The sequence below is a fragment of the Pan paniscus genome, chromosome 3 (genome assembly GCF_029289425.2).
Source record: "Pan paniscus chromosome 3, NHGRI_mPanPan1-v2.0_pri, whole genome shotgun sequence".
Lineage (NCBI taxonomy): Eukaryota > Metazoa > Chordata > Mammalia > Primates > Hominidae > Pan > Pan paniscus.
The window spans coordinates 154,701,798-154,727,701 of NC_073252.2; the positions used below are offsets into that span (position 1 = coordinate 154,701,798).

The 25,904-nt window shown below is 37.2% G+C and overlaps 1 protein-coding gene across 2 annotated transcripts in view; it reads right to left on the reverse strand.

Annotated features, from left to right (window-relative positions):
* The window catches only part of PDGFC (platelet derived growth factor C), a 211,165-nt gene that overhangs the window by 49,488 nt on the left and 135,773 nt on the right, over window positions 1-25,904 (reverse strand). The gene's annotated exons all lie outside the window — the stretch shown is intronic.

Below are 25,904 nucleotides of genomic sequence, written 5' to 3' on the forward strand. Positions count from 1 at the left end.
AAGAATTCTAAAGAAGAGACACAACTGAAAATGAGGGCCCAGTTGAAGAAATATGAGTCTCTTTGGAGTCCTTAGTTTTTCTGTTTACGAATTCCAAATTCACTAAATAACTATCCTAAAACTTAAACATTTTGTAAGGAGCAACCCTATCTGACATTCAATTCATGAATTATTGAATATAATTTTCATTTGTACATGACAGTGTGATTCCACTCTTAACTCCTATTATTACTGCCCTTTATTTTCTGAGAGTAACTCTTTCATCCTGGCCAGGGGCCTTGGCTCTTTCCTCATCTGTGATGCAAGCTTTCCTAGAGTCACTTCATTGTATACTCATCTTTCGCACCTCACTTGGTACTGTTCTTCCTTTCTGTGACCTTCCTGGGTGTTCTCAGCTCACTGTCATCTTTCTCGTTTTGATAAACACATATTTCTCACTAACCATATATGTGTATAAGTTATCCATCTTCTTAGGCTGTTAATCCTTGAAGAAAGGAACCAGTTCTTACATATTTCTATTTTACATTTCACTATACACAGTATCTTAAACAGAGGAATAAATGATTGTTTTAAACACATGTCAACTTTTGGTTTGGAAGGTTTGGATCAGTGGTGCTCACTGAGACCATTATTGCCCCATGACAGACTGTTTCACAAATCTGTGGGAACATTTTAGGTTGTCTCAATAATTGGGGGTGAGAAGGGAGTGATTGAAATGTAGCAGGCAAGGTCCACGAATGCCCAACAATGGAAAGTTCTGAAAATGAGTATTTGCCCCATGTCCTCCATGCCTTTCAAATATTTCACTGGACATTTCGTGCAGGTGCAAATTCTACTACAGTTCATCTAAGTCTGGAACCTTACATCATCTCATGTATAAACGCATATATGTTTTGCACTGTTTTAGTTAAGATAAATTTTAAATAACGTCAACTATAGAGTAAATTGAAGGAATTTTCTGTGTTTTGTTTTAAACTTAACCAAGAGTTACTCACTTGGAAAAACATGTCACTAACAGGAATACTAGTTATACCATTTTCATCCCAACTAAAACAAATATATTCTTATTAGTCTATATTTATAGCTGTTACATTCGCAATGAGTCGACTTAAAAGATGCTAACATTTTCCCTTTATTTTTCTAGGGTAATTGCTACTGTTCATTTATATATTGAAACATATTATTTTAATATAAATTACTTTGCTATTTTAATAGATTTATATAACATGCAGACAATATATTTATTTTTAAAACAATTTCACATGTAAACAGATAATTGCTTCTATGAATTGCATTTCAGAATACTAAGCAGGGCATTGCAAAACTTTTGTTAAAAGGAAGTCTGACATGGTTGTAAACCACTGATAGATTTTTTTCAAAATTTTAAATTCAGTAGATACCAGACTACCAAAAATACTACATTTTATGTAACATTAAATATATGAAAGAAAAAGTTGCTGAAAAAAGACAAAGCGTATAATGAAGCAATTGTACTTATAAATCTGAAGTATCCAAAACTCTCTTAAGACATGGAACTTAAACTACTTCAGCTTCATTTTCCTCACTGGTAAACTGGGAATAATGCTACCTAACTCAGAGACATTTGAAGAAAGGAAAAATGGGACAGCACATGTGCAGCACCTAAAACATTGTTTGCACAGAGTTGCCACTCAAGAAAGTTTGTCTCCCATCTCTGTCCTGCACCCCTCCAACCTCTGCACACCTACTTTTTAACATAACCTTGGAAGTTTAAAAGCAGTAAATAAGAAAACACAAAGACAAAGAGGAGATATGATTTTGCTATATCACATGAGAAGTCCAGGGTTACAAGTTACATATACATAAGCCAGCCAGTATAACCATTCCAGGAGTTTTAGTGTATGTGTGTGCGGGATGTGGAAGGGTTAGGCGGTGTATGTGTGTGGTTCGGGGATGGTGGGTATAGCAGACGTAAGTAGATATTTCAGATCTATCTGGCAGAAACGTTGATAATTATCACTTTTATCGAATGGTAATTTTTACATCAGGGTTGTCTACACATGAAACAAAGTTTCTATTCATAAGGATCTGTTTGTTCTGTGCTTGGGAGGTGAGCCTGTGTGATGCAGGTTACCACCACTCATTCGACAGGGATTTATGAAACACTGATTTGGCACAAACTGCTCTGCTAGATTCTCAGGATACAAACACATAACTAAAGCTTTTTTTGGGTTCTGGGTCCATAAAACACATTAGTAAGTGCTCTAATTAGAGTATGTAAGAAATACTGTGGAATAGTAGAAGAAAGAGAGTAATTTTATACAGTGAGATGAAGGTCAGCTTACAAAGGACTTGACACTTGGGCTTTCAGAGTATTGACTGACGAGGGGTGAAAGGGGTGGGGGATGAAAATGCATTCTAGCAAGAAGTACAATACATAAGATGTAAAGAAGAAAGAAAGCGTTAAGCATGGTCCATTGTGAACTGAGGGTGGGAAACAAAAATCAGATGGAGATCATGGTGGACAAATAGATGCAGGTGAGGTCTTGGTATTGCATGGTAATAAGACGTTGGATTATTTGGTAGGCCAATGTTGAAAACATGTAGGCACATTCCAATGGGCTCGATGTCTCTTTAAAAAATTTGTCAACGTTTTAAAAAATGGAATTTCATAGAAAACCTGGATGTTTGGCTTTTAAAAAATTGAAGATCTGGTAATAATAAATATCATTAGCTTTGGGTGACTCCACGAGGGCTCATCTCCAGAATTCGTGTCAGCTCCAGCAAAGGAGATATCTTTGTTTACTTTACTGTCTTATCCTGAGCACCTACACCCCAGGCACATAGTAAACGCTGTGTCAGTATTTGGTGAGTGAAGGAATGAATACTTGGCCTTCATAGCAACTGAGGCTGGGACTAAATGAAAAATGCTTCACATGAGGCATGTTCTTTCTAGTTTTTAAAAATCTCTATCTACTTTCTATGATTTAAAAAAAAATCCAGATTATCTTCATTTACTTATATTTGCCCTTTGGCATCTGAGTTGGCCACCCTTGCACTTAAGAGGCAGAGCCGCTGAAGGCTTCATAGAGGGGAGTAACACAGACAGGTAATCACCACATGTTTGAGGAATTCGAGGAAACAGTAACACTTCAAGTGTGGGTCAATAGAAAAGATCCTTTAACAAAAGCATCCTGAGAAGGAGCAGTCAGGGAAATAAGAGGGAAGCCACTGTGAGGGAAGGTGCAGACGTTAAGGTAAGAGAGAAGAGAGAATTTCACCTGAAGCAGGAGTGGTCAATAATGCCAAGTGCCAAAGAAAGATCAAAGAGGTGAAAACTAAAAAGTATCATTGGATTTGGCCAGGATGAAGTCATTTCAATACACTGCTTCAGCAGAACACATTGTGTACAAAATTTTCTTGAGACCATTTTTCAAAATAACCATTTTAATCTTTCTAATAAAAAAAGCATCCTAAAGAGAAAAGAATATTCTCTTCAGGAAGTCTAAAATTAACAACTCAAATAGCTACTTTACTATATATTATTTTCTTTTTATTTCTGTTTAAAAATAAACTACCTCATGTTATATGATCTGTAACTTCTTTAAAAGTATTTTAAAAAGGGCTTTAATGACACAAAAATATCGAGATTAAAATGTTAACACTTTATTAAGAAACAAAAATATCTTAACTTTTGCCTTCTCTGATTTATGTTGATACAAAATCCACTGTCCTGTAAATAGGAGAAGGGTGATGAGCATATTATTACTTATTTCATGAAGATTTCCAACTGAATTTGATGCCATTTGGAAAATAATCCTTATGAAAATTTCTGGATTTGCAGCGAGACAGCTGGCAACTAATTCTTACATGCTCATGCAAGTCTAGTGCATATATTTAGGACAGTGCTTTGAAAAATCTATATAGTTTTGTTCTCCATAAAGTTTAAGTGAAGCAAACATCTAATAAGGTACTGTGTTCTTTGTCTATAAAACAGTAGAACTTAGCATATGCTACTAATTGTTTCATAGTAAATTAGACATTTCAAGATTTTCTCAGAACTTGTGTCATACAAAAATATATAATTCTAAAATTCATGCAATTATTCTACCACTAATTTTTATGGTCACACACAATAACTATTAAGATGTCTATGGAATTTAAAGTTATTACTGAAATAATTTTTTACACACACACACACACACACACACACACCCCGTTGCCACTTCATTCCACATTTCCTTTCAACTGGTTTGGGAATGCATAGTGAGGATAGAAAAAGAATAATGCATTAAATCAAGTCGTCTGCTTTAACAACTTGATATTTTTCTTATTTTCTGACACAACACCATTTGCAGAATATGGGATTCATAGCAAAGGTTGGTTGGCTGATATATGCTAACATAGCCCAAACATCAAGAAGAGAATGAAGAGAGAAAACAATGATGAAAAACGTATCTGTGGGCCATAGCCAAATGAAAGGAGGATGATAAAACTAAGCAATATTGACACATAAAAGTGAAATCACAAAACACAGTCATCCTTAAATTCAGAAATCTACACATGCCCAGGTGACTGCTCTGGAGACATGGTAATCCTTATTATACACTCTCAGGTATTAATTTCCAATGTGCACAATTGGCCACGTCAGTATTTAAAGGATTTACTAAACCTATTTTATGAGCCAATCAAACATCACTTTCTCATGGCAACATGATACAGAGCATACAGGGCTAAGTGGTTTATAATGATCACTCCCTTTCTCTAACACACCCCTGGGGACCTGTGGAGGATTTATGTTCTTTTATGTTTAACAAACAAGTCTGGTGTTGTAGACAAAATTTTCGTTCTCACGTGGGAATTAGAAAACTGTGAGGCCATGAGGACGTCTTTCTTACTCCTGAGAATTTTAAGGAGTATACCAAAGAAATGAATTCATTAGTAAACATAATTGTCAGACACTCAGCTTCTTTCAGCAAAAATAAACCAAGCCTGCAAAACAGGCTGTTTCTAGTTCATGCTAACTAAAACCCTGTCAATTAAATCTACCCCATGAATTATCAAACCTGTCGGTAGTGTGAAAGAAACCCTGCCAACAAATGAATGTGAATTTTAAAAAGGCCCAGCCCTGCAAATGTCAACTGGAGTCTGAGCTTGTTGAGAAAGGTAATAAAATTAAGAAGATGACAAACATTCTACAGTGTGTATTGGCTTATACTTTAGTTTAGCAGAATGCAACTGGTACACAAAAATAGAAGTATTAGATTACCACTTCAACAGCAAATTGTTTATCTGTGCTTTAAATTATAATAAAAATAATTCAAAAAATAATAATAATTACATTTACTAAGTGATTCCTATGTGACAGACACTGTTTTTTCTTAGGTACTTTTTATATAGTAACTCATTTAATCCTCACAACAACCATAAAAATTAACACTTTTCCTCCATCCAGTCTATTAGTTACAAAATATAGAAAAGCTAAGTAACTTGGCCAAGGTCACACCAGCAACTAACTGCAAAGCGAAGGCTTCATTTTCAGGAGTCAAACCTTAGAGCCCATGCTCTTAAGTGCTAAGCCATATTGCTTATTATATTTAAAATATGCCTATATAATTATATCTGCTTTATTTTAAGGCCTAACTGCAGAGAATTTCTGTATCTCTATTCAGATTGGCCAAAAGGTCTTTTTCAGCAACTGGAGAAATATTAGGGCCATACAGATAAAACTGAATAGTCAATGTGGTAATTTAGGCCTATAAATTTTATAGAGATTTATTTTAATTAATTTGGTAATATTTATTAACAGCCACTCTAAATTCTTCATGAAGAGTTTTAACCCTACTTGGAAATGTGTAAGTAAAACCAATAGGCATGCTTCACAGGACTCACAACACATGAATGGGTAATTCTCATGAAACCATGAAGAGTTCTACTTGTGAGAAATGCTTACAAATGTTATGTGGTGAGAAACTACTCATTTAAAATCATGTTATTACTAAAAAAAACTACAAATATATAAACCATGAGGTCAACTTACAAAGCTAGAAAAATTAAGCAAATCAAAACAAAATATCAGGTGAAAATTAATAAAGACAAAAGCTGTAAGAGATATAATCAAAATTAAAGTTAAAATTCAGAATTAAAACAAAAAGCTGATTCTCAACAAGGGGTTAGAGAGAGAATAAATCGAGAATTTACAAAATTAGCAATGAGGAAGAAGATATAATGACAGGTAAGAATATATTTTAAAGGTATAAGTATATTTTATGTAACTTTATGCTAATTAAACCTGAAAAATTAGATAAAATGGATGACTAAGAAAATGCAAAGTATCAATATTTACTGGAAAAGTAGAAAAAGTTAAGATACTAATAACTCTAGAAGAAATGAAAAGGACTGTCAAGGATTACTTGGGAGGTCAGGAGAGCAAGACTAGCTTGGGCAACATGGAAAGACCCTGTCTCCCTCTCTCTTTTAAGAAAAAAGATGCAGTAACATGGAGTTTCATAGGAGAGTTCTATTTAACTCTAAAAGAACATATCATTCCAATTTTATATAAACAATTTTTAATTTGACCAGTGCAGCTATCCTCCCCATTAAATTTTAAAATGCTAGGCTAGGGCTGGGCGTGGTGGCTCATGCCTGTAATCCCAGCACTTTGGGAGGCCGAGGTGGGCAGATCACCTGAGGTCAGGAGTTCAAGACCAGCCTGGCCTACATGGTGAAACCCCATCTCTACTAAAAGTACAAATATTAGCCTGGCGTGGTGGCGGATGCCTGTAATCCCAGCTACTCAGGAGGCTGAGGCAGGAGAATTGCTTGAACCCAGGAGGTGGAGGCTGCAGTGAGCCAAGATCACGCCACCGCACTTCAGCCTGGGAGACAAGAGCAATACTCCGTCTTAAAAAAAAAAAAAAAAATTCTAGGCTAAATCTTGTATCACAGTTCTTTGAAATGGCAATACTAGATACTAAAAATTAAGACTAATTTCACTCTTAATAGAATAAAATGCAAAAATTCCCAAGTAAATTGTAATCAAATATAATTTGATTAAAAGATATACACTCATAATGCATTTTCTTGCTCTTCACAGATACCGCGTTTTTTACAGGCACTTCTCAAAAGAAGACATTTATGCAGCCAAAAAACACATGAAAAAATGCTCATCATCACTGGCCATCAGAGAAATGCAAATCAAAACCACAATGAGATATCATCTCACACCAGTTAGAATGGCAATCATTCAAAAGTCAGGAAACAACAGGTGCTGGAGAGGATGTGGAGAAATAGGAACACTTTTACGCTGTTGGTGGGACTGTAAACTAGTTCAACCATTGTGGAAGTCAGTGTGGCGATTCCTCAGGGATCTAGAACTAGAAATACCATTTGACCCAGCCATCCCATTACTGGGTATATACCCAAATGACTATAAATCATGCTGCTATAAAGACACATGCACACGTATGTTTATTGCGGCATTATTCACAATAGCAAAGACTTGGAACCAACCCAAATGTCCAACAATGATAGACTGGATTAAGAAAATGTGGCACATATACACCATGGAATACTATGCAGCCATAAAAAATGATGAGTTCATATCCTTTGTAGGGACATGGATGAAATTGGAAACCATCATTCTCAGTAAACTATCGCAAGAACAAAAAACCAAACACCGCATATTCTCACTCATAGGTGGGAATTGAACAATGAGATCACATGGACACAGGAAGGGGAATATCATACTCTGGGGACTGTGGTGGGGAGGGGGGAGGGGAGAGGGATAGCATTGGGAGATATACCTAATGCTAGATGACGAGTTAGTGGGTGCAGCGCACCAGCATGGCACATGTATACATATGTAACTAACCTGCACAATGTGCACATGTACCCTAAAACTTAAAGTATAATAAAAAAAAAAAAAGAAGAAAAAAAAAAAAAAAGAAAATTTATGGCAACCCTGTGTGAAAAACAAGTCTATTGGAACCATTTTTTTCTGACAGCATGTGCTCACTTTGTGTTCCTGGGTCACATTTTGTGTTAACTCAGCAATGGAGCTGTTTTGCCTTCATATCATTTAGTGTCCTCACTGGAGTAGTGCTCATCACTTCCTTCAACTACTTTTCTTTTGCAGTCACAACTTGTCTAACTGGTGCAACATGCCTTCCTCACTAAGCGTCATTCTTTCTAGCTTTTTTTTTTTTTTTTTTTTGAGACGGAGTCTCACTCTGTCGCCCAGGTGGAGTGCAGTGGCGCGATCTTGGCTCACTGCAAGCTCCGCCTCCTGGGTTCACACCATTCTCCTGCCTCAGCCTCCCGAGTAGCTGGGACTACCAGGCTAATTTTTTGTGTTTTTAGTAGAGACGGGGTTTCACTGTGTTAGCCAGGATGGTCTCGATCTCCTGACCTCGTGATCCGCCCGCCTGGGCCTCCCAAAGTGCTGGGATTACAGGCTTGAGCCACCGCGCCTGGCCCACTCTTTCTAGCTTTTGATTTAAAGTGAGAGACAGTGACTCTTTCACTTGAACTCTTAGAGGCCATTTTAGTGTTAATTTGCCTTATTCCAATATTCTTGTATCTCAGGGAATAAGGAGGCTCAAGGAGAGGGAGAGGACCTTGCCACATAATAATGAAAAAGTTTGAAATAATTGCTGAAATTACCAAAATGTGCCACAGCATTCCTAAGCCAAAGCCTAGTCCAGAGCAAGGTCCTAACTCTCTTTAATTCTATGAAGGTTAAGAAGGGTAAGGAAGCTACAGAAGAAAAGTTGGAAGCTAACAGAGGTTGCTTCATGAGGTTGAATGAAGGAAGACATTTTCATAACATAAAAGTGCAAAGTGAAGCAGCAAGTACTGATGGAGAAGCTGCAGCAGGTTATCCAGAAGATCAACTAAGATAATTGATAAAGGTGGATATGCTAAAAAAAACACCAGATTTTCAGTGTAGATCAAACAGACTTCTATTGGAAGAAGATGACATCTAGTAATTTGATAGCTAGAGAAGAAAAGTCAATGCCTGGCTTCAAAGTTTCAAAGGACAGGCTGACTCCCTTGTTAGGGGCTAATGCATCTGGTGACTTTACGTTGAAGCTAATGCTCATTTACCATTCCAAAAATGCTAGGGCTCTTAAGAATTATGCTAGGTCTACTCTGCCTGTGCTGTATCAATGGAACAACAAAGCCTGGATGATGGCACATTTGTTTACAGCATGGTTTACTAAATATTTTAAACGTACTACTGCTCAGAAAAAAAGATTCTTTCAAAATATTACTGCTCATTGACAATCCACCTGGTCACCCAAGAGCTCTGATGGAGATGTACGTATAAGGAGATTTACATACAAGGAGATTTATGTTTTCATGCCTGCTAACTCAATATCTATTCTGCAGTCCATGGGCCAAGGAGTAATTCTGAGTTTTAAGTCTCATTATGTAAGAAACATATTTCACAAGGTAATAGCTGCCATGGATAGTAATTCCTCTGGTGAATCTGGGCAGAGTAAATTGAAAATCTTCTGGAAAGGATTCACCATTCCTGATGCCATTAACAATATTCATGATTCATGGGAGGACGTCAACATATCAACATTAACAGGAGTTTGGAGGAAACTGGTTCCAATCTTCACGGATAAATCTGACAGGTTCAAGACTTTGGTGGAGGAAGTAACTGCACAGGTGGTGGAAATAGCAAGAGAACTAGAATTGGAAGTGGAACCTGAACAGGTAACTGCATTGCTGCAATTTCATGATAAACATTGAATGAATGAGGAGTTGCTTCTTATGGATGGGCAAACAAAATGGTTTCTCAAGGTTGAAATTTTTCCTGGTGAAGATGCCATGAACATTGTTGAAATGACAACAAGGGATTTATAATATTCCATAAACTTAGTTGATAGAGCAGCAGCAGGGTCTGAGAGAACTGACCGACAATTGCAAAAGAAGTTCTACTGTGGGTAAAAGGCTAGCAAATAGCACTTAATGCTACAGAGAAATATTTCATGGAAGTAAGAATCAATCAACATGTCAAAGTTCATTGTTGTCTTATTTTAATAAACTGCCACAGCCACTCAGACCTTCAATAAGCACCACCATGATCAGTCAGCAGCCACCACATTGAGGCAGGATGTGAGCAAAAAGATGACAACTCAAATTTCTGATATAATGTTACTGCATACTTAATAGACTACAGTATTGTGTAAACTTCAGTTTTATAAGTACTGAGAAACCAAAATATTCAGGTGATTGTATTGTGATATTTGCTTTATTGCAGTGATCTGGTACCTAACCAACAATATCTCCAAGGTACGCTTGTAATACTTTATGACTGAGTATGGCTTTAGTTCATGAATATGAAGATGAACGAAGAATGACCCTTCAGAATAGTAAGAGGAGAAAGAAATATATGATCATACTCATAAACACTGAAACAATAAAATCAACAACTTAGATAAAAACTGGGTAAACTGTGAATAGCATAAAATTTCAAATCAAGGTAAAACATTATTCAACAGAAACTAGAGGCATTAAATTGGATCAAATTAAAGGTAATTCTCATTAAAGTTAGAATAAGGATAGGGCTGGCCATTCTCACCATTAGTTTCCAATATTTTGGAAAAAGGCTCTAGCTGTTTTAGTAACAGAATAAGATAAAAAGTTGTAATAGATACAGAAGAGACAAACGATCCTTAGTTAATAATAGATTCCCATGAGAACAGATTGTGGTTGGGTAAGCACAGAGACTAGAAGAGCCTGGCAATAATTCAGGAGTGGGACAAGATGGCTTGGAGTATATATAGTATGAAAGTTGAGACATCCCAAGAAATGTTGCCTGCTGTGTGTGTGTGTGTATGTGTGTGTGTGTGAATGTGTGTGAGAGAGTGTGAGTATACAATTTTTTTTGAAACAGTCTCACTCTGTCATACAGGCTGGAGTACAGTGGTGCAATTACAGCCCACTGCAGCTTTGATCTCCTGGGCTTAAGCAATTCTTCCCACCTCAGCCTCCCAAGCAGCTGGGACTACAGGTGCGAGGCATCACACCTGAATTTTTTTCTTTTTTTTAAAACTTTTTGTAGAGATAAGGGTCTCACTATATTGCCCAGGCTGGTTTCAAACTCCTGGGCTCAAGTGATACTCCCACCTCGGCCGCCCAACATGCTGGGGTTACAGATGTGAACCACCACTCTCTATGTATATTTATTTTATTTTATCTTTTCGAGACAGGGTCTTGCTCTGTCGCCCAGGCTGGAGTGCAGTGGCATGATCTTGGCTCATTGCAATCTCTGCCTCCTGGCTTCAAGTGATTCCGGTTCCTCAGCCTCTGGCGTAGCCGGGATTACAGGTGTGCACCACCATGGCCTGGCTAATTTTTTGTATTTTTAGTAGAGACGGGGTTTCTCTATGTTGGCCAGGCTGGTCTTGAGCTGCCGGCCTCAACTGATCCCCCTGCCTTGGCTCCCAAAGCGCTGGGATTATAGGCTTGAGCCACCGTGCCTGGCTGCCAATGTGGATATACTTTTAAGGTAGATTTGACAGAACTTAGTGTGGGGTATGAGAGAATGACGGGGTCAAGAATGATTCCAAAACTGCTGGCTTTTATAATCTATCTGGAACTAATAAGGGAATTCAGTAAAGGGACTGAATTTAGGACCAATATACAAATATCAAAAATTTTTCTTTAAGACAGAGAAAAACAAAACCTGAATATCAGGGATAAAAATGTCTTTCACAGTGAAATTTAAAAAGTGGCCTGTAATCCCAGCAGTTTGGGAGGCCAAGGCGGGTAGACCACGAGTTCAGGAGATCGAGACCATCCTGGCTAACACGGTGAAACCCCATCTCTACTAAAATTACAAAAAATTAGCTGGGCGTGGTGGCGGGCGCCTGTAGTCCCAGCTACTTGGGAGGCTGAGGCAGGAGAATGGCGTGAACCCGGGAGGCGGAGCTTGCAGTGAGCCGAGATCGCGCCACTGCACTCCAGGCTGGGCAACAGAGTGAAACTCCGTCTCAAAAAAAAAAAAAAAAAAAAAAAAAAAGTGCATAGTAATAAATTTAACCAATAAAGTGTGAATACTGTATAAGGAAGCACATACAATATTACTGAATGACAAAAAGGCATGAATTTATTTTTATCAAAATCACAATAAGGCTTGTAAAATATTCATATACAATAATAAACATAAAAATCAACATGTAATGCATACTATGAACCAGAAACTTCATAAATATCAACTCATCCAGTCTTCAAACACAGCCCCATCTGGTTACTGTTATTATACCCACCTTAGACATACACAGAGATTATGTAACAAGGGAAAACTCATATAGGTAAGAGTAATAGACCTGGAGCAGAAACCTTACTCTAAGCTTCGGAGCTCATATTCTCTTTTATTTATTTATTTATTTTTTGAGATGGAGTTTTGCTCCTGTTACCCAGGCTGGAGTGCCATGGTGCGATCTCGGCTCACTGCAACCTTGCAACCTTCGCCTCCCAGGTTCAAGCGATTCTCCTGCCTCAGCCTCCCGAGTAGCTGGGATTACAGGCATAGAGATGGGGTTTCTCCGTGTTGGTCAGGCTGGTCTCAAACTCCTGACCTCAGGTGATCTGCCCACCTCAGCCTCCCAAAGTGCTGAGGTTACAGGCGTGAGCCACAGCACCCAGCCCAGAGCTCATATTCTTAACCATTACATGATACTTCTCTAGCTAAACAGGACAGAACAAAGAATCATCAGTTTAAAATGTCACTACTGGCCAGGGACAGGGTGGCTCACGCCTGTAATCCTAGCACTTTGGGAGACGGAGCTGAGCACATCACCTGTGGTCAGGAGTTCAAGACCCATCTGGACAACATAGCAAGACCCTGTCTCTGAGTTTAAAAATAAAAATAAAATAAAATGTGACTATTCATTATCACTTGTGAAAATTCTAATTTAAACTATCCAGACCCTTATCTGTAAAATGGGGAAAATATTTATTAACTCACAAGACTGTTGCGAAGATTAAACAGAGGGAGAATGTACATAAAGTGTTTAGCATAGTGCCTAGCAATAAGTTACTCAGTAAGTGATAGTTTTGTTTTGTTCTCTTCTTATTATTGCTATTATTGCAACAATACATGCAACCTATGGAAGACTTCACCTCTGTGGCAAAGCAGATCACAAAGCTCCTCATGCAAAGATCACTACTTTAAAAAAATAATTTTAATTGAAAAATACAATAGTGTGAGTTTATGGGGTACAATGTCATGTTGTGAGCATTGCTGGTGGGAATGTAAACTAGTACAGCCATTGTGGAAAATACTGTGAAGGTTCCTCAAAAAGAGAAAAATAGAAATACCATATGACCCAGCAATATCACTACTCAGTATATATCTACTGCAATCAATATGTCAAAGAGATATCTGCACTTCCTTGTTCATTTCAGCAGTATTCACAGTAACTATGATATTAAAGCAACCTAAGTGTCCATCAACGAATAAATGGATAAGGAAAGGGTAGTATATATAAACATTGGAATACTATACAGCCTTCAGAAAGAAGAAAATGTTTCATTCATGACAACATGAACGGAACAGGTATAATGCAAGGTGCAATAAGCCAGCCACAGAAAGACAAGTACTAAATGATCTCATTTATATGTGGAATCTAAAAAAGTTGCTCTCATAGAAACAGAGATTAGAAAGGTGGTTACCAGAGCCTAGAGGGAGCTGGAATGGATGAGGAAAGAGAAGATGTTGATCAAAGGGTACAAAGTTTTCGTTAGACTGTAGGAATAAGTTTTAGTAACCTATTGCACTACACTGTGAGCAAAGACCACTAATTTCAACTAAAGAGGCTCCAAAACTAGGCTTTTTGCCCTTCTTATCTGTGGGAGTAACTGTCCTGAATTTAACCCGTCTAGAACAATGTAAGCATATATATATATATATATATATATACACACACACACACACACATACATAGACACACATATATATACACACACACATATATATACACGTTTACCATAATTAACACTCCCTTCACTGTAGTAGAAGACAGATTCATCAACAACTAGCAAAAATATTGAGTACTTAATTTTTGTTTCTGCATTTTGTAACCCATAGGTTTAAATGCATTCATGTATAAAAAGTGCTCACCTACTTGGCTCAGCATTTCTTTCCTATGACTGATCAGTTCCTGAAATAAGTGATTACCTATCTTCAGTCAGCTACCACCTATGTGTAGATAAGCACTTTTACGGAAACATTACCTCATACCATTGTACTATTACTGAAATAATGCCAAGATTTAGGCATCTAATACATCTAATGTTAACTGAGAGATGGCTTCCATGACAAAGGACACTATTCATAGTCCTCTCTCTTCTAAGGACCACTTTCTGTACTCTCCATGAGAGACTTTCTTGTAATTAGTTTTATAAAAACCTCATTAATATTTAGGCCTGCTGGGTGTGATGCCCTGTGGTATGTGGCTGTCTGTAGAGCATATATAGAGTGAGTCACTATTAAATCAGTCATAATTAAGTAACAGTTCATAGACATAATGCCTTAATACATGTGCCAACAACTAAATCACTGCATTATTAAAGAAATTTGAGAAACTAAATTTAAGAAATAAAATTAACATATCTAGATTTAAGTAAAATTTTTACCTCATGGATTATCATTTTGCCATTTCCCCTTCTACTTTGAACACAGTCGAGGTAGGCAGATGCAGGAAAAGGGTAGGCCCTCCTCAAATGTATTCCAACTACTGAGTTTAGGGTATCTAGGAATATAGAGATGGGAATGTCCACATCAAGGCATACTTAAAGGGCATAAAAATTTAAGGCCAGGCGTGGTGACTCACGTCTGTAATCCCAGTACTTTGGGAAGCCAAGGTGGGCAGACTGCTTAAGCTCAGAAGTTCAAGAATAGCCTGGGAAAGATGGTGAAACCCCGTTTCTACCAAAAAAAAAAAAAAAAAATTTCCAGGCTGGTGATGCCTGCCTGTAGTACCAGCTACTGGGGAGGCTGAGGTGGGAGGATCACTTGAGAATGGGAGTTCAAGGCTGCAGTGAGCCATGATCTCACCACCACACTATAGACTTTCTGACAGAGCAACACCCTGTCTCCAAATAATAATAATAAGAAGAAGAAGAAGAAGAAAAGAAAGAAGTGCTATAAATATATTCTCTCACCTACCCAATGGCAAGAGTGTTCCAGGTATAAGAAACTTGTAGTTTACTCTCTGTCGGAAGGGACCCTATAGGCTGCTCCTTCTTTGATACACTGTTTTCCTCTCAACTAAATTATGTTCTTTGTATAGCTGAACAGTGTTGCCTAAACATATCTATAAAAAGTCAGGACCATGTTAGTATGATTATGCAATTTTCTTTTTTTTTTTTTTCTTGAAGACAGTCTCACTCTGTCACTAGATTAGAGTGCAGTAGCACAATCATAGTTCATTGCAACCTTTAACTCCTAGCCCCAAGGGATCCTCCTGCCTCAGCCTCCCAAGTAGCTGGGACTACAGGTACACACTACCAGGCCAGGTTAATTTTTCAAATTTTTTTAGAGAAGGGGTCTTTATTGCCTAGGCTGCTGCTCAAACCCTGGGCTCAAGCAATCCTCCCACATTGGCCTCCCAAAGGGCTGGGATTACAGTCATGAGCCACCATATCCAGCTTTGAGTTGGAATTTTTTTTTTTTTCTTTTTTTTGAGATGGAGTTTCACTCTCGTTGCCCAGGCTGGAGTGCAGTGGTGTGATCTCGGCTCACTGCAACCTCTGCCTCCCAGGTTCAAGCGATTCTCCTGCCTCAGCCTCCTGAGTAGCTGGGATGACAGGCACCTGCCACCTTGCCCAACTAATTTTTGTATTTTTAGTAGAGACAGGGTTTCACCCTGTTAGCCAGGTTGGTCTTGAACTCCTGACCTCAGGTGGTCCATCCAGCTTGGCCTCTCAAAGTATTGGGGTACAGGAATGAGCCACCATGCCATTGCAATTTTTGGTGACTGTAAAGGAAATTATTTTCTGTTTAAGGTGAAGATGAGTCAAATTTTTATCATTTTACAATTAATCAAGGCATCTTTAAAGGATTTACTATAGGTTAGATTCTTTCAACTTTTATCTGCTCTGTATTATGGCTACATTTGCAAAAGGTGATGGACTTTAGATATGGATTTATAAAAAGCTGAGAGAAACATTTAAGTAGCATGATAATAAAATCTGAAAAGGATTAAAGGCCTATCAAAGCAATACCATGACTTCAAGCCTGATTTTAAAAGAAAATATTTAAACAGCTGACCAGCAGCATAAGCCATTTTAATTCTTCATTTATATATACAAATTTAGGTCTTGGTGATGTCCATGAAAATGAAAAATGAGTTTGTTTTAGAATAAACCAAAGTGAAATAAAAATATTGTTCCTTTTAGGATATCAGAGAATTTCAGGTACAGTTCCCCAATATGAGCATTTTTGAAGGATTTTAAGCATTTATGTTTAATGAATATCTATTCTATAATGAAATGGTTTCCTATAAATGCATCTGAAAAAATACTCTCTGAAGCTTAAGAAAAATTCTGTTCATCCAAGATAATTCATTATTCAAAATTTGCCTTTAGTAAGAACAGATTGGCAGGGCGCGGTGGCACACGCCTGAAATTCCAGCACTTTGGGAGGCCAAGGTGGGCGGAACACGAGGTCAGGAGATTGAGACCATCCTGGCTAACATGGTGAGACCTCGTCTCTACTAAAAATACAAAAAATTAGCCAGGTGTGGTGGCGGGCACCTGTAGTCCCAGCTACTCAGGAGGCTGAGGCAGGAGAATCGCTTGAATGTGGGAGGCAGAGGTTGCAGTGAGGGGAGATCACGCCACTGCACTCCAGCCTGGGTGACAGAGTGAGACTCCATCTCAAAAAAAAAAAAAAAAAAGAACAGATTGATACACTTGTACTTTGACAAATGCAAGCAAATGAGCAGAGCATTTCAATGTTGACTGATGACTGATGATTCTAAAGAAGTAGGTGTTCAATATAAAAATGGCTTAGACTTCAGGTTCCTCTTCAGCAAAACAAAAAACTAAATCCAATGGTCCTGAAGACCATTTTTTTAAATCTTAGTTTTTTTTTTCTTGTTTAAAAACAAAATCACATTTAGTTAGATGTGTGCTGTTATGTCAAAAAATATGCAGCTTAGACTACATGCTTACGTAATACCCACATATGTACATACATACACACACATACCCATTACTACATTTGCCAGAAAATTTTATTATTTTCCAAGGTCAATACAGCACTGTTATCACCAAAGACAATAATTTTCTACAAGTAATATCCAATCCATGGGAACCAACTATAAACACCAGTATATGATGAGGTCCTCAAAGATTTGCTATTAGGAAATAAGAAAACACACATGTACATATGGGAGTGTTAAGAGGCAAAGCAAATGCGTGAAACAGTGGAGTCCTGGACTTTGCAAGGCCTCTCCTCCGAACATGCAGGCCAAAGATCAGGAGAAGCTCTCGTCCCACTGAGGCAAATGAAGCTACTTCCGCCGGAAATGTTATATAATATAATACCTCTTTCTCACTCTGTCACTTTCACAAAACTCTTCTAAAGTGCTGACGGGTGAGGGAGCACTCTGGCTCTGCAGATCTCTGACTACTGCAGACCACAGGTGCCTTCTAACAGCACAAAATCCTTTTTCTTATACATTTTGCAGCGCAAATCACACTTTAAAAGGTCACCATTTAGAACACAAAAGCACACTTTGGGATACATCTGACACATGCCCCATCTCACTCTTCTGATACAAATTATGTCCTTTACTTCTTACCAGATATAGTGCCAATCAGAACAGTTTCAAGAAGTAATGACAGATGAGATCCGGCATCAAGACCGTGCTTAATAAGTGGCAGAGGTTTTAATTATCTAATGAAAACTCCATTAGTGTTCCAGATTTCTAGGAAGGAAATTTACCTCTGTTTTCTAATTTAAGGTACAAGAATGACTCAAAGAGCTATCAGAAATTTTGACTGGTTTTTTGCTTTTTCTCCCTTTTCTTCAGTGACCATTATAAAAATAATGTGTGTACACATATGTATATATGTAATTATGTATATGTGTGTGTATATATATGCATGTATATATAATTGCATTCTGGAAATATAATTAGCATGTGTGTGCTCTTATGGTATATTTAACGTACAGATAGAACAGGTAAAATTCTACTTACATCACTTTCATTTATGTATTACTTCCTAAGTAAGCTTGTATATACTTTAAGAATATTCATGACCAATCAATAAAATCAATCTCTTGGAATACTGTAAACAACATAAAAATATCCAAAAAAACGCAGACTCCAGAGGCAGAATTAGCTAAAGTGGGTATACGCATTTTTTAAAATTAAAGTTTACTTAGCAATTTTAAGAAAATCAGTCTTCACTAGAGAATGGGATTCTGTGGAAACTAAACTATTTAATGGAAATTTAGTGAAGTACAGACATTAATATTTTCTGAGACTTCAGATATTGAACAAAAGAAAAATAATTTAACTTCTATTATGAGAAATTTAGAATTTGAGAAATTAGAAATAGAAGTCATCTTATTCCTATCACATGTTAAAAGTAGGAAAACAACTTTCTAACTCTTATGATCTACTAAGATCATCACTCTTATTTCCAATGCCAAGGGGTTTATGGAATATACAGGATTATATTTTTCACAGAAATGGATTGTTGAACGAGGAATTAAGAAGAAAGAAAGACTGCCATTTCTCAAGAAGCAAAACAAAACAAATATCTTCATATAAAGGGAAGCAGCATTTCAGATTGTTAGGTGATTTCATCATTGTAATAAGTCCTGCTAAGGCTATTACTTCATATTTTGTAGCATGAAAAGGGAAATAAGAAATTCTAGGCCGAGTGCCCACTTGGCTACATCTACCATCCTGGGCAATATCCCTAGGCAGAGATTTTTTGGCCCTAGGTTTATTTTATTTTCTTTTTCTCACTTTAAAATTTTCCTCTTGCTCTCTATTTATTTATTTCTTTATCCTGTTAAAATTACCCCTTCAAAGTGCTTTAATATCTAGGATTCCTACCATATCCTTTGATAGTCTCTTGTGTCACCAGAAAATTTGGCAGTTTTTGACAGTTTCAAATATATCACTCACTTCATTTCCTCTTTTGTTCCAGATGTTATTTCTTAGATTTTTCTCTCCTTGACAGAAGAGGTAGGATAGCTTTTAAATAAAAGCTATTATTATCTCATGAGTTATATTCATATATTCAGAATTTTTATCTACCCATTTATTTCACTGAGCCTCAATATCCCTCTCTGCAAACACCAAGGATCAATCGTGCATCACTTCTCAATTTTATTAATCTTATGGACAACAAAAATAAAAATTAAGTACAAGAGTCTCAAACCACTTGGTAGTGTGAGAACCTTCCCACTAGTACTACTTCAGTAATTTAATACAACCAAATAGAAACAGGGCCCATTACTTCAAAAATGTATCTGAAAAGCTGTGCTAATTGTTACACATATAAGCAAAACTAAGGTCCAACAATTGGCCATTTGTAGCAATTTACTTACTCTGATTTCAATTACTAAGTTGTTTGTATTTTTATATAAAGTAGAATTAAAATATGAAAAGTACATATTTAAGTGTCTTAAAATATACAGCAAATACAATTCTAAAAATAAGCTCTTTGAAGACAGGAATTGCATTTAAAAAAAAAAAAAACTTCATGTCCTCAGACCTTGTCAACTGTGTGACACTATGGCACTAGCATTATACCATTCCATTCGGTTGATATGAGAACTTACGCACCTCAAACTACAAAGGAAAATAAAAGATAAAGCACTGTGCATCCTTTCCCTGCCCCCACCATGACCTTCAGTTCAGAGATCTGATGAAACACAACTTTCCATTCTCCATGTGGACCTACAGGCAACTGAGTAATTGTGGGCTACTTAGGGCTTTAGTCATTTTGGTCATTTAGTCACTTGTGGACCTCAACCTGGGCGAGACAGTATATTTCACCAGATGGCAAATATGATCACATTTTTTGGTACAGCAACTCCAGCAATAATAGTCCTGTCATAGGTCAAGAACGTACTTTATATCACCAAGTTATGACTAATGGGTTCCAAGCACATACGGTGGTACATTTCATTGGATATTCTTAAAAACTATCTAATGGTGGCTTTCAAAATATTGAGCATGCAATTCTTTAAAACAAAAGATTCCATGCTCAATATTGAAAAATGTGATCAATTAAATTATTTACTACCAATACTATAACCTTCTCCACTTCACTTGGCCCACTTCCACTTCTCCTTCAGATTTCAGCTAAATATTACTCCTCAGAGATGCCTTCTGTGAGTCCTATAGGCAGAGATTGCAATGTCTTTGCAGCATGGTCCCTACCACACCCATGACTATTTAGAATTATGTTTTTTGTATGCCTATCCCTTTGCTATTCAATGCTTTCCAGAGGCCAGGGGCCCATCTAATAATCTTTGTTTCCCCAATATTTAGCATGGTATTTCCTCCATACATAGAGAGGACTATATGACTGTTGAGTGATGGATGGATAGACAGAGGAGTGAATTCGCACATACATAATAGAGTAACATACATGTTCATATACAAATATGCACAGAGTAGGCAATCGACTAGTCAAAATTACACTTGTGCTGTTGAAATATCCCTATATAACCAATATTTGTACTCCTGAACATTTTTTTCTCTAATTGTGGTTATTCACATTAAATACAAGTATACCTAATTTTCTAAAAATTTAGCTGGGTGCAGTGGTACATGCTGGTATTCCCAGCTAGTTGGGTGGCTGAGGCAGGAGGATCCCTTGAGCCGAAGAGTTTGAGGCCAGCCTAGACAACATAATGAGACCCTGTCTTTTTTTTTTTTTTTTTTTTTGAGATGGAGCCTTGCTCTATCGCGCAGGCTGGAGTGCAGTGCCGTGATCTCGACTCACTGCAACCTCCACCTCCCGAGTTACAGCAATTCTCCTGCCTCAGCCTCCTGAATAGCTGGGACCACAGGGATGTGCCACCATGCCCAGCTAATTTTTGTATTTTTAGTAGAGATGGGTTTCTTCATGTTGGCCAGGCTGGTCTCCCACTCCTGACCAAGTGATCCACCCACCTCGGCCTCCCAAAGTGCTAGGATTACAGGTGTGAGCTACCACACCCGGCCAACCCTGTCTCTTGAAAAAAGAAAAAAAATGCAACTGGCTTTTTAAAAACGAGGACACCAGACTGTATTTCGAGTAATAAATTAGATACAATTTTTCAAACCTTATTATAATATCAATCATCCTTCATCTTCTCACATGCTCACCATTCCCACAGTGAGCACTTTGATTTGCTATATACATTTGGCACACTAGTTTATACAGGTTATGCAACTTGCTGGGTTTTAATTCCATGGTCTATTCATTACACACACCCCATCCTATAAACTGTTACTTCAAATAGTTTTGTCTTTTTAAATTTTTTTTCTAGTTTCTCTCTTAATATGGAAATGCCATTATTACTGGTCCTCATTAACTTAATATTAGAAATTATTCCAGTTGTCTCCCATAAGGCATCTACAGCCAATACTCTTTCTTCTCCTCCCTCCACGCACTATTTCTCCACACCACTTCAAGGCTTATCTTCCTTAAAAACAGGCCTCATTTTATCATGCCACCTTCTTTCTTTCTTTGTTTCTTTTTTTGAGATGGAGTCTTGCTCTTGTTGCCCAGGCTGGAGTGCAATGGTGTGATCTTGGCTCACCACAATCTCCACCTCTCGGGTTCAAGCGATTCTCCTGCCTCAGCCTCCTGAGTAGCTGGGATTACAGGCACCCGCCACCATGCCTGGCTAATTTTTGTATTTTTAGTAGAGACAGGGTTTCGCCATGTTGGCCAGGCTGGCCTCGAACTCCTGACCTCTGATCTACCTGCCTCTGCCTCCCAAAGTGCTGGGATTACAGGTGTCAGCCACCATGCCTGGCCCATGCCATTTTCTTAAAACACAAGTGGTATATAAGCTGCATATACCACATTCAAAACCATCAATGGCTGTTATTTTCTTTAACTGACCAGGATTTCTAGTAGTATATGGTTGACCCCTGAACAACAGGCGTTTGAACTGCGTGGGTCCAGTATTATGTGGAATTTTTTTCAACCAAACTTGCAAAGTACAGTATTTCAGGAATGCAAAACCCATGTATATACAGGGCCGACTTTTCCAATATATGGGTCTGCAGGGCCTGCTGCTGGACTATAGTATATGCGGATTTGGGTGTATGTGGGCGGTCCTGCAACCAATCCTCTGACTGGCTGGCCCCTGGGGGACTACTTATACTTTTCAGTTAAATGTAATCCATTTAATTCTGGCTTACGGGTTGGTATTTTGAGAGTTTGGTTCATATGGATCTGTCATTGAGATCACTGTTTAATGTACTGTTGAAATCAGATTTTGAGTCATCCCAGCAAAAGCCCACATTCAAGTGGTGAATTTCTGAAGGCAAATATCAACTTTTGAAGTTTCTTGGCAGCGGGCCTGCTGATGGCCTCCACAAGGCTGTGCATTTCTGTTCAGACTTCTACCTTTTGCAAATATGTTTTATTCTTCACAACACAGCATTTAATTTAATAAGATTTTGTTTCTTTCTTGTTTCACAAGCATAGATATCTCCGGCTAGTTAAAAGGTTCACTGAGGCAGAGACCATGTTAACGCTTCTACTGTATAACTCAGGCTTCTTTAGTAGTGGATATTCAATAAGCACGTATTAAGTCTGTGACTATAGGAGAGTAAATGTTCACATAATCTAACTGCTGCACAATGAAACAGAGAGAATAAACAGAGAGAATAAACTTTAACTTTGCACCAATCTTAAAATATTTGAGGACCATAAATGCCTGTTTGCAAACAGTTTTGGAATGGAGTTATGTGCTGTAAACCACATACTTTATTGTCAAAATCATCAAATAAGAGTAAATTGTTTACGTGATTATACTTACATTACTTAATAATTTACACTCTTTAACAAGGTGTTATTTTTATTTAGTTTTATGATGAACAGGAAAGACAGTAACTTTTTCATTTTGCCTAGCAAATAATTTAACAGCTAATAGAAAAAGTGATAATTTTATTATTACATAATAGCATATCTTAGAGCAAAGGTGTGAATACTATCTCTACAATTTACTTGCTCTTTAAACTTAGATAATTTTTATATCCTCTTTCAGCCTGTAAGTAAGCTTCCTTGTAAAATAGGGAATAATGATACCTACTCCTTGAAGGACTGAGTTGTGGATAACCAACCTAGTTAAAGGCTTGGCAAATAGTAGGAATCAACATATTGTAGCATTTATTACATAACAACTATTTGCTTGGGTTCTCTACCCAGGATCTCAATAACTTGAGAGCATCAGAAAATGAATGCAGTGCAAATAGCCTGAAACATTGAGAGGTATCTTCTTCCCTCCCTTCTTTCTTCCTTCCTTACTCTCTACTTCCCGCCTTCATTTCATACCTTCTCTTTTTCCTTCTTTGTATATTACACAGAAAACTTGGAATAGAATTTTGGACCTTCATTTTTATCTCTTGGGAAAGTCCTCATATTACAGATCTTGAGACATGTAAACAAATATCTGAATCTTGCTAAGTTTTAAAGAGGAGTGTCACAATTTGCAGCATGGTATCAAACTATTATAATCACTTTTTTGGATGTTCTTAATCCAGATAAATAGTAGGTAAACTGCTGCAATTTGAGATTTTTTTCTCAAAATACACTAAGATAACATACAATGTAGGCCTCATTTCCACTGAGATTAACCCCAATACCTCAGCAAAAACAGTGCCTACCACAATCCCATGAAATAATTTTAGAAGCAATAAATTATGACTGGTTCCATTTACACAAATATTTTGATATCATGAACTAGCTTGCTTATTCAAAGTGACAGACTGAGATGGAGAGCTACAGATAGAAAGGTCAAGAAGTAGACGATGTTTTTGAAGTTAGTGCATGGGGTTTCTGGTGAGATTTCTGGTGAGAAAGGAGTAGGGGGTTAAATCAGCTGCCATATGGGGAAACGATCTATGTCTCTCAGCAAACAGAAAGAAAAGCTTACTTGAGATTTGAAAATTTATTCAAACATTTTCAAAGTCCTTGAAACAGCTAAGAGGAATAACTGTTTTTGGGGAAAAAATCTCTGGGCACTGAAGTTTCAAAATGCATTATGGGTAATAGAAAGCCCTTTACTATTTCATAACTGTCAGTAGCATGTTGAATCAAAAGAATACTGGGTTCCACTGCAATGAGCAATTTTTCATGGTCTTGAGTCATATAGTTAGTCTGAAAATGGCAAAAAAACCCACAACTGAACAGCTTGATAGATTTTTAAGCAGTAAAATTTTTGCCATATTATATTTAATTTTTAAAAAGATTCTCAAAGCTCAAAAATATGAAAGAATGGGACTAGGTAAAATGTTACATTACTCATTTAGATGAGGTGTGGGATGGGGTCGGAGAGGGCTGCTACAGAAGTGACACTTCCAGAAAATTGATTTTCTTAAACTGATTACAAATGGAGTTTATCAGCAGTTTAAGCATGTACCATTTAAAACTAATGTCATCACTAATCATCAGAGAAATGCAAATGAAAATCATGAGATAATGAAAATCACCTCACATCGGTCAGACTGGCAATTATTAAAAAGCACAAAATAATAGATGCTGTGGAGAAAAGGGAACTCCTATTCAATATTGTTGGGAATGTCAATTAGTTCAGCCAAGCTGAAAATGAATTTTAATCCAAGGGATTTTAAGAAATCTGAATCATATTATTTAAACTTTTATATTTTAAAAGAGCTTTTATAATATTATATGCTTGGATGAAGGCAAAAAAAAATGTTAGTGTCTCTGTATACTTGTGGATAATCCTGGGAACCAGATCTTCTAGTGCTGGAAGGGATTTGAATCTTCATCTGGAAGTCAACCCCTTTCTTTTAACCCAATAACCCAATCTCACTATATTTTAAGAATAACCCAATCCCATTATATTTTAAATATCCTATTATGTTTTAAGCACACAATGATAAAATAGGCAAAGTAATTTAACCAGGGCCATATTCCTAGTAGTAAGTGATAGAACTGAACTGGAAACATCACATGCCAGTGTTTTTACCAGTCAGTTTAACTCCCTCATGTAAATATGCTGCCAATTTGTCCTATCAAAAAATCTAAGCGATCAGTATGGCACCTGGAGAAAATCTCTTCATTTTCCAAACTAGTAATCCCAGTACTTTGTGTAATGAAAAATGCATTCAGGATTTTACCTTGATGCATGAAGAACAATCTTCTCTCCTCAGATTCTCCTGTGGGATTTTAATTACTGGGAACAGGAACATAAACCTCGGTGTACTGATAACCTAAACATGTTATTGATAAAAATTAATGAAGGTATACAGTATTCTAGGCAAGACCGTATTTCTATATCTACATAAAAAGGAGTATGACATAATCTAGTGCTCTGAACTGGAGTTCACAGGGGACAAGTTTACCCCACAGGAGCAGGAACCTCTGGCCTCCTCCTTCATTTCCCACCTTTGCATGAATATTGGTGAATACAAAGAGGTCTCACCAATTGTTCTTAAGCCAGGGGGTGGGTGATATGAGCATCTGCCATGACCAACATTCAAGTTTCAGTGAATCTGTAGGCAAGTCACAACTACGTAAATCCTGCTTTAGAGCATTGCACTAAATTAAGGTAAGGTTTTCCCCTTGATTTAACTTTCAAAAGTTACATTTAAACGAGGATCTTTTCATAAATTTTTCTTTACATATTTTAATCTAATAACTTTCTCCTTGATTTCTAAGAAATAGTCTATATACCAACTGAAAAC